At 35.7% G+C, this 15,849-nt stretch overlaps 1 long non-coding RNA gene across 1 annotated transcript; it reads left to right on the forward strand.

The window, feature by feature from the left end:
* Positions 1-13,066: 13,066 nt before the first annotated feature.
* LOC113360945 lies at positions 13,067-15,391 on the forward strand. The gene is made up of 2 exons (XR_003364879.1): positions 13,067-13,318; positions 15,118-15,391. It is a non-coding gene; the product is annotated as an uncharacterized LOC113360945 (long non-coding RNA).
* Positions 15,392-15,849: the final 458 nt, after the last annotated feature.

A 15,849-nucleotide genomic window follows, 5' to 3' on the forward strand; every position in this document is an offset into this window, starting at 1 on the left:
CAAAAACTTAACGTACTCCGAGACTTCCTCATCAACGTCTCTATCAATATCTGAATTGCCTTCATCAGAAAGTTCATCCAACTGTTCTTCTAGGAGTGTTTCCCAATCAACAGTTTTTACATCAAGAGAATGTTTAGATATTGACTTATATGTGACAGTTCTCTCAGGTGAATCCAAGCTTTTAGAATCATCTGGTAATTTCTGAACTGGTACGTTATTAGAGATAGACTCGTCCATAATCAGATCGCTACAAACATAAACTTATAAGGTTTTAACGTGTTTTTCTTCTCTGATACCAATTGAAAAAGAGAGGGTCTAACAACACCTCCCAATATTTCTGTAGTTGCAGGAAATCCTACACTACACCCCTAGTATGATTTTAACATTAATCAACTCATTTTAGGTTTAAACTCTTTATTTTATTAAACAATCTTTGAATATTCTTACAAGAAAAGATAAAGAAATCAAGAATGATCTCTGTTCTAGACTTTCTCTCTCCTATTTACTTGTTACTTAGTCAAAAAAGATCCCCCTCTTCTTTACAACTCGAGTGACTATATATAAGGAAATACATAGTGGATGACAACTAATCTGTCCTTTATTTTCGGATATGGTTTGCGACATTCTAGCAACCTTACAAATGTTAATTTCGCAAACTCTCTAATCTTTGGAAGACTATCACATCTTTCTCGTGACCTTAGATGACGTGTCATTGATAACTTCGCTGAAACATTGTCATTGCGAAATTCTGATCCTATATCTTGCCTCTTCTCATATCTTCTCTGCAAAGTAGAGAATGATGTGAGAAATGCCGCAGCTGCTTATCTTTTCATATTCCACATTTATCACACGTACTCTCTCTTCCATTTATTTCTTGACACGTCTTGTGTAACCGCTCGCGTCTCTTTGTCTTAATGGTGTTTATTTCTTCGAGTAAAAAATGTTCTTTATATACTCTTCTTACCCCCTTTTTCCACTTTTCTTTTTACTTTCTCTTCTATTTTTATTCTCTCATCTCTGCAGCTCTGTTATTCTTCTGCAAATTCTGCTGCTGTAATTTTTTCTTCCTTCAATCCTTTTACTTTTTATACATTCCCATACTCTATATTCAAACATGGCTCCAAGTGGTCATAGATATGAGAAGAATTTACAAGATGTCCAAAAAGATCTTGCTGATAAAGGTTTCACACTCTCCACCATTCCTGGTGAGAATGCCAAATCAATTCTTTCTGTCAAGCTTTTCTCTGATCAATATTGTGATGATCAATCAATCATAATTTCGCTAGGTCAGATTGTCGCAGGTCTCCCTATTCCTCTTTATAACCCAGATCTTCCTTTATTTTATGAAATTCTCGCTCATTCGGGATTTTCGCGAGCCATCTTCCAACTAAGTGGGACTGCATCCGTATGATGCTAGAGTTCACTAATCGTGGTGCTGGTAGAGGATCTCTTTACTCCAAAGAACTTAGGGATCCAAAATTCGCAAACCTAGATATAGTTGCTGAGAAGTATACAGTGGCGAATTTCTTTGAGAACTACGAACTTATCTCCATGAAGAAAGAGAATACTTGCTGGGGTATTCGATTAAAAAGGAAAGATAATATTGATGAAGCCAAAATTCTTATGCAAGATATTGACTGGAATTCTGGTAAAAACACAACTCCTCGCCAATTCAAAGATGATAAATGGTGTATTTTTCCTTTAATGCTAAAGGGACCCTACATTGCTGGATCAAATGTTCTTCCTGCGAATCTCGCTGCATATCAACCTTGGGTTTTCTCTTGGCCCGAGAAGGAGAAAGAGGTATGTTTCTCCCATTTAACTCATTTTATATTTCTTTATTGATTTTTACTATTCTGTTCGCTAACTCTTGCGACATTCCGCAGATCCAAAAACTGAAGGATAGTTATAACAGGACTGGGAAATCTAGTACTCTGTTAGCTCTTCGCTCATACACAAATGAGGTAAGAAATTTTCTCTTATAAATTTAAATAGTACTGTTACTTCCACGCTTCCATTTCTTATTTCTATCGGTGTGTGAAGATTATTGCTGAAGTAGAAGAATCTGCTGATGCTGCGAAGATTGGTGATAAAGGTAAAGGTGCTCTTCGCAGGGAAAAATCAACTGGTCCTCCTCCAAAGAAAAGAAAAGTTTGTTCTTCTTCTCCTTCAAATGTTCCTCCTAACGAAAATTCTGAAAGTGACAAGGGTGATAAGGATAACGATGATCTTGCTGCAACTGAAGATTCTCCACCTGAATCTTCTATGGCTAAGCTTTCTGGCCTCTTTTCTGATTCTCTACAAGGAATGGGAGATAACCAATTCGCAAATACCTGCAAAGCTCTCGCTACCCTTTGTGATGTCCCTTTACTAGATGGTGATAGCTCTCTTCGTGGAGTTTCTAGATCAGTGACTCCCGACTTCTTGCATTCTCTCAATAGTCTGGTATACTTTTATCCTTTTACTTCTTCATTGTTATAACTCAAAATCTCTTTCTATATTAATATTTTTTATATCTTTTCGCAGGCTGGAAAAACTTCTTTTGTTGTTGCCTCAGATCTAGAGAGAAGACGCGAAAATCTTGAAAAGAAGAATCTTCAATTTCGCAAAAAGAATGAAGAATTAGAAGCTGAAGTTAAAGGTCTTCGCGAGAAAAATAGACAATTAGAAATTGATTCTTCCTCGTATAAGAACAAAATTTCTAGTCTTCGTCAAGATAATAATCATCTTTACGGTATGTTACTTTTCTCTTTTCTCTTTATTCATTCATCATGTTGTTTTATCTTATTTAAATGATCCTTTTTGCAGACACTTATGGTCTTTTTGATGAAGCTACCATTCTTCGCTCATTTCCTAATGCCTTGGATAATGATACCCTTCTTGAACGTCTTAACAATTCCTTAAATAGCTTCTCAAATGATAGAATTTCACCTCTTTCTCTAAATGAACTTAGATCGAAATTTCGCCTCTTAGAAATTGATCATAGATCCAGTTTAGGCTTAACCAACAGATTTAAGCGTCTCCTTATTGATTCCAAAGAGAAAACCAATGAGTTAAGAACCAAATTAGCGGTCTCATAGATGATAAGGATCGTATCTCTGATCAAGGTGCCAAGGCTTTGGCGAAATTCCAAGAGGCTCTCCTTGAAGTTCAACTTGAGCGAGATGAAGCTAACCGCAAGAATATTGAACTCTGCGAAAGGGAAAATCAAATTCGTTCTCGTCTTCTCATAAGTAGTGAGGATGAATTTGTCTGGGCTGCGAAAATTTTAGATGATGCTAGAAAAGATTTAGGCGTAAATGTTAGTCTCCAAGTTGAACATACAGCCTTGATTAGAGATATGATTTCTGACAGAGAAGGTTGCTAATTGCTCTTCTTTACTAATCTTTTGCTTCTTATGAATTTTCATCAAGTTAATAATTGATTGTCTTTTGTTCGCAGATTCTGAAAATAAATATCGTGAAAAGATTGAAGAACTTGAAGCTGAAAAGAGGAACTCGCAAAGAATCTTTCTTCTCGCAACGACAAGTATTCTAGATTAAAGAATCAAATCAAGATCACTGTTGCGAATTTTAAGAATGACGCTATGCATTTTCGCAATCAAACCATCCAAATGGTTTGTGATGATCATAATATCCCACATTCTGATTATCCTTGTTTTAGAAGAAATCCCACAGAATACTCCCAGTTTGATTATCTCTGATAGCGAAGCTGACGATGAAGAATCTGATAGTGATGGAAGTTCTGATGGTGATGAAGATTCTGACGCAGATGAAGAAGGAAACAAGTCTGATGAAGATAATGAAGGATTAACCAAGAAATAGTCTTTACTTCTTTCTTTGATTCTTTGTAATACTTGTACATTTATTTCTTCTTTCTGTATTTTGTTTCTTTCATTTTGACCTGCGTAAATTAAAACAATTCTTCTTTGCAATACAGTTAATCAATATAATCATTAATTCTTGAATTTTGAGTAAATCTCTCATATGGAGCAAATAACATTTTCTAATTTCATACATTCCCATACTTGCCTCTGTTATTTGAATCCAAATGAGAGATTTCATAAAAATTCTTATTGTATAATTTCGCAACCTTTTGCGAAGTGAATTTTGTTTCTTTTCAAAATCTCATTCCTGTGTGGTCTTATTTTGCCTTCCTAATTAAAGGTCTTATTATGCCACCTCTTGTCATTGCGATAAAATCGCAGGACGTCCTTGCACTTTCATGCAAAAACCCATTGATTTTGCCTTAACTTTTTCTTTTGTATTATGGCCTCTTCAGGAATGTTGCGACAATATGACAGGCCTAAATATTCTTGCGAAAATAAAGCCCCATGACATTGCCGTCTTGCGACGAAGTCGCAGGACGTCTTCGCACTTTCATGCGAAAACCCATTGATCTCGTCTTATCTTTTTCTTTTGTATTATTGCCTCTTCAAGATTGTTGCACAAATATGACAAGCCTTAATATCCTTGTGAATAAAAAGCCTCATGACATTTGCGTCTTAAGACACTTATCAGCTCCCCTAATGGAGGGTGCCGCCCTTATCTCCCCCCTGGTTGCCCCTTCAAGGAGGCGTACTTCTACCATACAAGGTTAGCTCCTCCCATCCAGTCTTAACAACAACCAGTTGTTTTCACAGTCTCTTATCCCTTTTACCTATAGGTATTATGGTTACGAGACTGCACCCTAAGTGGGGTTTTCTTCAGACCGAGTGCAGTATAAGCCAAGACTTGTCAAGAATGGCAAGGACGCTTCAAACGCCCCCGGCACTCTTGACTCAACCGTGTACCTCGGCGCCTTGATCAGCTTTTGCACTCCTTGGGAGAGTCCTTATTACCTTAGTCGCCCAACCTAAGTCATATGATTAAGTTGAGAATCCAAGGTGCCTCTCCCGGATGGGCTTCATTGACCCCAAATCTCCATGACTCAGGTTCCGGTGGCGGTGTAGCCTTTCCCTGAGTCATGCAATAGGTACCCCCTTATATGACGTACTTTAGGTCTTACATTTGCCTCTTGAGAAATTGTATTCGCGAACTATGGTGTACGCCATAAAGGTTCGCCTCTTTCTCTTTTGTCATTCTTCTCTGATTATTTTCTGTAAAATTCATTATCTCTGCGAGAGTTTCGCAAATCATTATATTGTATCTGAATTTCGCAATCTCAATTTTGTTGTTCAATCAAATTAATTTTTGAGAATTTTACTTATTGCGAGATTATCGCAACAACTTAATCATCATACATTTCTTGTTTTTATTACCTTTGCCATCCTTTGCTTCTTTATTATTTTCTGTTACTGCTTCCTTGATAGTGGTATGTTCATCCTTTTTATTCTGAGCTAGCATTAATTTCGCAACATCTCTTCTCCTTTTTTTCGATTGTATCCACCATCAACCTCTCACTTCTTTGTACATCTTTGATTTTGTGTCGCCAGTTTTCCTTCTTGTTTGCTCTTTCTTCGTAAGATTCTATCCCAGTTTCGTAACATCTCTTTCCTGCAACCCAATCTCCCTTTATGATTCCTACACCATTGGGGTGAGGGAATTTGATGCATTGGTGGAAAGTTGAAGCTACACCTAGAATCCCATGTAGCCAAGGTCGACCAATTAATGTATTGTAGGGTGATTATACATCAACGACACAGAATGAGATTTCAGAAGATATTCCCTTCAATGGAATTTGCATAGTAACCTCCCCTTTAGGCTTGTTAGCAGTACCATCAAAACCATATATCTTATATGTTGATGGTATAAGATCATCATCTCTTCCACCCATGGTTTTATAAGTATGATAAAATAAGATGTTCACAGAGCTTCCAATATCGACTAGAATTCTATTGATTTCCCATGAATCTTCAGCTTCACCATCCTCATCTTCTTTCGGTTTTGGATTAATTTCTAATTTTATTACCAATAGATTGTTATGCACCTCTTCTCCTTCGGGAATTTCTTCTGCAGTAAAAGAAATGATTTGTTTCTGCCATTCCTCTAGTGGCGAGATTTTCGCAATATTAATAATTTCTCTTCCATTATTATCTCTTGCGAACACCCTACTAAAAAATTATCATGAAAATCTTCAATTGTCTTATATGAATGTACGATAGAGTGACAGAATAGATTTTTTTCTTTTGCACCAACTTCTATGAAGAATGTTTCTTTCTTTTTCATCGTATTCACTTTGTGATGTTCTGGTAGTGGTGGTAATGGTTGAGATTGCAGATGCCTTACCAGAAAGTCGTTTAGTTTTCCTTGATCTATCATTCTCAAAATAATTCTCTTTACATTTCTGCAATCGTTTGTGGTATGTCCATGAAAATGATGATAAGAACAGAATTCATGACTTATGTGGTTTGGAGGTGGTTCCGTTCCCATGTTCCATGGTGTTGGTATATTCTCCATCAAAATTATAGCTTCCCATATCTTCTCCACACTTGCATTTAGAGGTGGCATCTTGATTTCTTCCCATATTACCTTGTGACCTCCTTGTCCTCTATTAAAGTTTGGTCTTTGACCTCCATAAGTTTCTTGCGGTTGATCGAGTATTTGAATCTTGTTATTTCCTCCACGATTGTAGAAATTTCTTTCTCTTTCATACTCTTCTTGATCTTGGCTCCCCATAGCTACCAATTTCTGCTGATTGTTACTTGTCACCTTTTCTTGTTGTACTTGTGAAGTATTCGCGACTGTGTTTATTAGCTTGGGTAATAAGCTTGCATTCGCTGTTTGTGAGCTGGTGTTCACAACTGGATATTATTCCATTTCATTTTGTCTTTCCTCTAGAGCAATGTATTCTTCTTGAAGTTCTCGCAATTCAGTCATTGTAATCGTATTCTTGACTCTGAAAATTTGTACATACAACAGGTTTGTTGCAAACATAGCATTGATAAATGATAATATGAGATATCTCTCATCTACACGGCCATCCATTTCGCTACACATAGTTCTCCATCTTTTAGTCAAGTGTTTCAAAATTTCGCCAATCCTTTGTTTTAATCCAAACACATCTTCTATACCAGGTCGTGAGGAATTATTACTTATATATGCTCCCAAGAATGTGGTTTGCAGATGATTGAAGGAGGTTATTGTATTCTATGGTAAACCTTCAAACCATTTTAACGCTTCTCCTGTTAAGCTGGATGCGAAATATTTGCACAATACCGCATCATGATTTTCCCATTGTAACATGCACCTCACATAAGCTTTAATGTGCTGAATTGCACAAGTTGTTCCATCAAAAATGCTGGTTAATGCGGGAAAATTGCATTTCAGTGGTATTCCTCCTAATTGTACTTCCCTTGTAAATGGAGTTTTCGCAGCTTCTTCTATTGCTTCATCCAATTGTCTTCTACCTACTTCTCCCCTGTTATTTAGCATTCCTCTCATTTCTTCTAATTCTTTCAAGATTTGTTTATTTACACCTGAATCTTGACCCATTGGTCTCTTTAATTTTGCTTCTCTTCTTCTGCGTTCACGTCTATCTTCTCTTGCGAAATTTTGTATCTCTTCTTCATTATCCTCATCTCGTCTTCTTCTGCGATTCTCTTCCTCATCCCTATCTTGAATTCGCAAATGATGATGTCGTTCATTTTCCCCTCCGTAATTTTTTTCATTTCTTATCAATTCAATTCGCTGTCTTTCAGCCATTCTATTTACTCTATCATACTCCTCATTGAGATTATCGTTATTCCGGTTTTGTATACGCCTTCTTTCTCGATTGTCATGATTTTTCTAGCGAATTGTCTCCTGAAGCTCTTGTTCTTCCATTTCCGCTCTCAATCTTTCACGTTCGCAGATTAAACGCGCTTGTTCAGCATTATGTCTTTCAATTTCTTCTTCAATTGTCTTTTGATTTCTTTGAGTTTCTCTCACATGTAAAATTCTTCTTCCTTCCTCTTGATTTCCTTCGCCATCTTGGTTATTTTGTCTCTGATTTTGCCCGTTCTCTTGATTTCCTCCAATTTTCCCATCATCAAAAGTTTCATTTTGTGGAATGTAACGATCATCAGTTCTTTCTCTATTTTCGCAATATTCTTCATTAGGATTTGATATTTCTTCTTGAATATTGTTTCCAGTATTGATTGTGGGTGAATTTCGCCTCATTTCTCTTCTAGTCGATCTTGAATATGATTTTGTAATACTTCTCGATCTTCTATTCTGCAGTCTTATATTCTCCATCCTTAATTCGTGATTTTGCCTTGTTAAATTCGCACGTTCTTCTGCCTCAGTTCTTCTTTCTTTATGTATTCTTCGCCTCAATGTTTCTAACGCTCCAATTTCCTCACCTCCATGAATTATTCCTTCATCTGCTTCTTGATTTCTCTCTTCCTGTCTATAATTTCTATTTTGTTGCTCTTGTTCTATTTCTTCTGCTGAATTTGATCGCCAAGTGTGTATGCTCACCCTGTCATAATCTGTATTCCTCTCTTGAATTAGTGTTTGTTGAATTGGCGGATGAATTTGATTTTCTCTATTATTTCTCATTCTAGTAGATTCTCCCATTTCACTTCTTTCTCTTCCAACAATTTTTTTGCTTCTTCTAATAGTAGTCGGTTGTTCGGATGTATTTCTTCTTCTATCCATTTCTTCAATGCTAATAGTATTGCAAGAAATTATGAAAAATTCTTAATCAATCACTTTAAATTTTCACAAATCTCAATATCAATCTTTAGCTTTTTCTAGAATAATCTTTAACTCGTCCCTGTTTCTAGCGCCATTATGTAGTTGCAGGAAATCCTACACTACACCCCTCGTATGATTTTATTATTAATCAACTCATTTTAGGTTTAAACTCTTTATTTTATTGAACAATCTTTAAATATTCTTACAAGAAAAGATAAAGAAATCAAGAATGATCTCTGTTCTAGACTTTCTCTCTCCTATTTACTTGTTTCTTACTCAAAAAAGATCCCCCTCTTCTTTACAACTCAAATGACTATTTATAAGGAAATACATAGTGGATGACAGCTAACCTGTCCTTTATTTTCGGATATGGTTTGCGACATTCTCGCAACCTTACAAATGTTAATTTCGCAAACTCTCTAATCTTCGCAAGACTATCACATCTTTCTCGTGACCTTAGATGACATCATTTATTCTATCATTTTTGAAACTGTTATGCGACGCTGTTATGCTGTGTCATTGATAACTTCTATGAAACATTGTCATTGCGAAATTCTGATCCTACAATTTCGCTTAGAAATCTGTATGGACAAACTCCAATATACTTTTTATGAGAATCAACTAGACAGTTAGACTCAATCAATAAAAATATATATATCAAAGAGTTTATATCTCAATCTCTCGATTTGATCTTCACTCAAGCAAATGGAAATTTGCGAGTCTTTATCAAAGAGAAATAACTTGGACGGTACCAAAGACCAATGTCCAAGGATCAATCGATATCAATCAAAAACCAAAGGTCGTATTTCCAATTAATGATATTTAACGCACAACCTGTATTATTTCAATTATATAAAGAATATAATGCGGAAAAGAAATAACACAGAAATCAGAAGTTTTGTTAACGAGGAAACCGCAAATGCGGAAAAACCCAGGGACCTAGTCCAGATTGAATACACAATATATTAAGCCGCTACAGACACTAGCCTACTCCAAGCTAACTTCGGAATGGACTATAGTTGAACCCAAATCAGTCTCCCACCGATCCAAGGTACAGTTGTACTCCTACGCCTCTGATCCCAGCAGGATATTGCGCACTTGATTCCCTTAGCTGATCTCACCCACAACCAAGATTTGCTGCAACCCAAAATCGCACACTTGATAATAAACAAATCTGTCTCACACAGAAAAGTCTATCAAAGGATAAATCTGTCTCCCACAAAAAACCCTAGGTTTTGTTCGTCTTAAGATATGAAAATCAAGGTGAACAGGAACCAATTGATAATCCGGTATTATATTCTCGAAGAACAGCATAGATTAATCAATCACCTCTCTACAATCAAGGTGAACGGGAAAGATAAAGATGTTTGTGACTTCTTTATCTTTCCTATCGGAGAACTCTCACGATCTCAAGCCAATCAATAGATTGTACTCGTACGATAGAAGATGCAAGATCAGATCACACAACTACGATAAAAGTAGTATCGGTCTGGCTTCACAATCTCAATGAAGTCTTTAAGTCGTTAACCTGGTTTTAGAGAGGAAAACCAAAGGTTAAAGAAGAATCGACTCTAGCGAGCGCACTAGTATCACACAGACGTGTGTGGATTAGTTTTGCACAATGCTAGATGTCTCCTTTATATAGCCTTCAAATCAGAGTTTCGCCTTAGTTACAAAGCAATTCATATTCACCTAGATTAAAACCTGATTTAGATTCAAGCTAATATTTCTCAACCGTTAGATCGAAAACTTAGCTTGTCATACACACTTGGGTAGACGTATACTGGGTTTGCGAAAACCATGCCTAAACGTGTACGTGTATGTTGGTTCAACATAGTAACCCAAAACGTTAACCATATGAGCATTTCATATTAACCTTGTTCTTCTTCACCATAACTAGTTCAATTGACTCAAATGAACTAGTTAGAGAGTTGTTCAATTGCTATGAGATCTTATGTAACTACACAAGACACAATTGAAACAAAGATGATTCGATTCGATTGAATCGGCTCATAAACTTTATAGCCACGGTTTGCATAAAGCATTCTTTAGTAATTTAAGTTTCATGTTCACAACACATCTTTAGATCATAACCACTTAAGCTCACAAACAATTTCGCAGACTTAAGACAACCGGCAGAGTTTTCCAAACTCAGCAGAAAATATCGACAAAGAGACTTCCGCCAGTTTGCGGACTAGGTTCGCGGACTAACACGCAAACGAGTTTTTGGAAAATCCCAGCAGAAATTCTCGGTATGAGAACTTCCGTCAGTTTGCAGACTTGGCAAAGCCAATTCCTCCGGTTTCTCTTAATCAACAAAGTTTGAAAATTTCGGATTAAGGAATACATGGTTATGTAATCTAAACTCTCATTCCAATCATTGAGACATTCTCAGAGGACATTATATAGCCGTTATTCACAGATCGTTTCACGTCAGAGCAATTCTCAAAGTAATTGAAACTTTTCATGACTTTCGTCACTAGATGAAGATAAACTTGATCAAAGCGAAACGCTTTACCAACACATGATTTCAAGATATAGATAGGCGAGATATACTCGGCTCGAAATATCAAATGTGTATGATCTAGTTTATATAGCATACGACTTTTGTCTCATAAGAAGTAGGAGATAGAAGAGATAGACTTTTGAGTGATAGATAAGTTCAAGTCTCCACATAACTTTTTGTTGATGAAGTGCCACGGTTCCTTGAGTAGATCTTCGTCGTTGTATGATGAATCGCCATGAAGTCCTTGAGCTCAACTATACTTTTCTATCCTAGTCCGAGACTTAGCTATGTAGGCTAGAAATCAAGACTCATAGTTTTGATCACTAACATTGACAAACATGCTTGAGATAGAAACGCATGCGAGGTCGACCGAGCTATGCTCTAACAGTTTCTTTTAACTTTAGTTCTTTTAACTTCCATGAGAGGTATGCCTAATTAGATTAGGTACTATTAAATTTTCAACCATATGCGCATATTGGGTTTGTGGATCGGGCGCATTTGGTGCTTGTAAAAATGTCTAAGCTATGGTTTGGCTGCTAGTAAGGCATAGGCACTGAGATTATTGTTGCATGCATCCATAGATGAATATGTTTATTGAAAATTCGTGTGGTTATGTAAAACAATTGTGGTAATATAAATTATGTGCGTTATATGTAGAAGAGCTAATTTGTATGTATGAAAATTGGGTTAAAATCAATTAACTTTCTAGTGATTTTTATGGAATTTTGAAGTTATTATTTTGAGTTGTTTTGAAGTTTATTTTTTGTTTTTTTTAATATGTTTGAAACACTTGTTGGCGATTTAATTTGTGTTTATGGAATTAATATAATTTGTGTTAAGGAATTATAGAATTTGGAATATAAATGTTTATTGACTTTTAAGAATATGGAAGTATGATGAAATTTAGTTTAGTTCAATATATGTGTATCTTGGTTTGAGGGTTGGTGTTTTAATTATGAAATTGCATCTATCTTGTGTGTGTGTGCAGATGTTGAACAAATTAACAGAGAGGTTCAATGGTCGCATGAAGACGAACAAGAAACAAAAATCTGTAGCCGACGAAGATTATCACTTAATCTCTACTGGTCAAATTAAGGAGGTTGATATTCCCCGGTTAGGGAGGTTTTTTATACTGGAAGATGATAAACAACACGCTTCTACAGACATCACATTTGCAGGGAATCAAAAATTTAAGTTTCAACATCGTGGATCACTGGTATCGGTAATTCATCACTATCAAACTATTTCAAAATAATGTCTTAGAGCTAAATATATTATTGAAAAAGCGGGATGACAAAGTTTCTTGAACATAGAATGTAGCGAAACCCAACATTCCATGGTTGATTATATTTTTGAGCGGTTTTGGGATATAACAAACACTTTTCACTTCCCATTTGGTGAGATGGGATTCACCCCCTAGATTGGGTCATGTTGACTGGACTGAGTATCGGTGATGGGCCTGACGTTCCGTATAATTCTGGGAAGTACCAATTTGAATATGTTCGTGAACATATCTTTCCGGATATCCATGATGTCACGCTCTGTCCAAAAGCTTCGTCGTGGGTTTCAAATTCAATTATAGTTAAATATTTAAGCTCGTATTTCTTAGAAGAAAAGTTGGTTGCGGCTGAAAATGATCCCACCCTTTGATTTTCTATTGCAGAGACCTATATTGATTGTGACACTGCGTAAAATTTTCTATTAGCTTTACGTCTGAGCCTAACCATTTGGCTAGAATTGCGCAGTGTGCACGTATGATTCCAAATATCAGATGCTTATAATTGTGGAGTGTGCCATAAACCCAACATGGGTGTTTTAAATAAAATAGGTTATCCCTTAGTAGCACTAGGGGACATAGTAGAAAAATTTAGAGAAATCTAGAAGTACTTAGCATGGATGGTACGTGTATATCATGAGAGCAGTTAAGGGTATTTAGGCCCTTTTCACTGTGAACCAATTTTAATGAGAGAACTTCTTTCCCTTGTTACTTCCGACACCATGACGAGCAACAACAACTTTTCTTTTCTTTTTTGTTGCTAAATTTTGTAAAGAAGCAAAATGAAATAAACCTAAAACCCATATTTGAGCTTGCTCTTCTTACTCTTTCTATTCTCTTGGCTCTGGAAATTAGATTACCGAAACAATAAATATTTGATTTGGATTATGCTTCGCCTGGCCTAAATCAGCAATACAGGTAGGGGGTTTCTTTCCTTTGATTTACTGTTTTCTTTGTGGTAATCAACTGATTTTGATGGAAGATTTGAATCGTTACGATTTGTGAAATTTGTTAAATGCATATGTAGATGATTGTGAATCCTAAAGGCAGCCATCTTCTTTCATGAATTTTCCTTCAATTTATGCATGCACTTTGCTGATTATCTACAATAAGAAGCATTGGTTGAAACACTATAGTTTGCTCTTTGTTAAATCTTTGCAAACTGGATTGTGTATAATTTTGAATGTTTAGAAACGTTTTATCCAGACTAGGAATGATTTGAGTTATTTAAGTTCTGATTTTTACTGAAAGTCAAGTACCCATTTGAGTTTCAAGATTGCCCATTGTATGTTTGTGAAAAGAACCTGAAATTTCTGAAGAACGAATTTTATGTCCTGTTTGGTGTAGACCTTTCGATACAGCTATCAAACTAGTTATTGTTTCTTATCATTTTTATATTAAATATGGTTTCCTCAGCTTTCTAAAGAGGCTAAATTTGCTGAATTCCACCACATAATGAATTTTCTACGAATTTTCTATTTGAGACTATCGAAGCTGAAAAATTCTGAACCTGTGTTGCTGTCCAGTTTTGTAGAGAGTCTTCGACCCAGCCATAGACCTATATTATTTCTCCTATTATTTTTGTATCAAAGAGGGGTTTCTTAGCTTTACAACAAGACGAGATTCGCCGAATTCTATTTCCTAATGAAATTTCTACGAATTTTTTGATTGAGCACTATCGAAACTGTAATTTTCCTGAAAACGTTATTCCTATCTTGTTTTGTCGAGACTATTACATACATCTCCGTACCTCATTTCTTCTTCTTCTTATTTTTATATCAAAAAGGAAGTTGTCAGCTTCTAAACGAATATAAATTTGCCGAATTTCATCGCCCAATGATTTTTGTATGAATTTTTGAGTAAGGACTGTCAAATTTGAAATTTTATGAAAACGTATTCAAGTTCTGGTTTTTATGTGAAGTTTTAAATTAGCAAACCACCTTATTATTTTTACTCATAAATTTTATGTGATGAACGGATTCCTTTGGTTTCTTAAGAGCTATAATTTGTTGAATTTCATCTTCAAAGAAGCTGGTACAAATTCTGGATTAAAGACACCCCCACTGAATTTATAAGAACATTCATCTCATATTTTAGTTTTTACTATGCTTTGATGTCCTTATTCTTTTAACATTTTGTTATACTTTCAATAATACTCTTTGTTTATACATCGTGGAAATATTGATTTCTTATCATTTGCGGCACTTGACTGTTTCTGAATTAAGTATGGATTCACACACTTCTCGATTGTTTTGAACCCAATATTACACTTGCGAAAATGGTTTCCTGGAAATGTTTTGAGGATGTTGCTAATGCTTACTGTTGTGTAAGTTTTTAGTTATGGATTTACCATTACTTGATTTTGTAGATGTTTCCTTGACCAATGCTGATTTGATTTGGAAACTAGCGGACTCTCCTATAGGACCGGCGGGCCTTAATTGGCACCCCATTTATGGATGGCAACCCGGAAGACCTTTTGTTTGATAACGATGGCTGGTATCAGACTACCCTGACGTTGGCTACGGCCATGAGAATAGTAGAATATCTTTATTTGCAGCTCTGAATATTTTTATGATCTATATTTGCTTAAGAATTACATTTTTACTTTGATCTGCTCATTGTCAAGGCCTTTATGTTTCATGTTGGTACTATGTCTTTCGTTTTCATACCCTCTTCTGGGCATTCACTCACCCCTTTGTTTTGTTTTCCCCCCACAGATTACGAAAGGAACTGGAAGTAGTAAGATAGATTGAGCGGGCAAGCTTTGGAAGCTTGAAGTGTTAGTATTTTTTTCTATTGTTTATGATATGTGTATCACGGGATCTGTCTGGGGTATTTGCATACCGTTAATGACTTACATTTTGCTGTATATATATATATATATATATACACACATTACTGGTTGGGTGCGTATGAGATTCAACATGGAACCTTTGTTTTGGAAAAATGTAACTGTATAAGCATGTCCTCTTGTATGTATTTCCCTTTCTAGATTTTTGTCCATGTACATCTTTTTTTTTATGTTTTGATAGTCAAAAGTGTAGTATACTCATGTTGTTTAAAACACTCGCGGTTCATTTAAATTTTTGGAATTGAAACTAGTCCAGCTAGGTCTATGGAATGAGTTTATGAAATCAATCATCTTTTTTTTTACTTATTTGGTCCCTTGTACACTCATATGATTAAGTTAGTGGTTTCGAAACTTAAAGGTGTTGTTAATTAACTATGATATCAAAAAATTTCAAATTAGCCTTGTCTTTTATCGCACATAATTTTTACTTCAAACATTTGTTTCCGAGTGGCGTGATAGATATTTTTCTTGTTGATGGGATGAAATCCAACCCATTGGAAGGAAAATTTTCTATCTGTTACATTGATGTTGGATGGTTGGCTGTTTTTGAAGATCTTGATGTAGTATCCACTTATGACTGGGGTGGTGCCGCTTTTTT

Source organism: Papaver somniferum, chromosome 3 (assembly GCF_003573695.1).
Source record: "Papaver somniferum cultivar HN1 chromosome 3, ASM357369v1, whole genome shotgun sequence".
Lineage (NCBI taxonomy): Eukaryota > Viridiplantae > Streptophyta > Magnoliopsida > Ranunculales > Papaveraceae > Papaver > Papaver somniferum.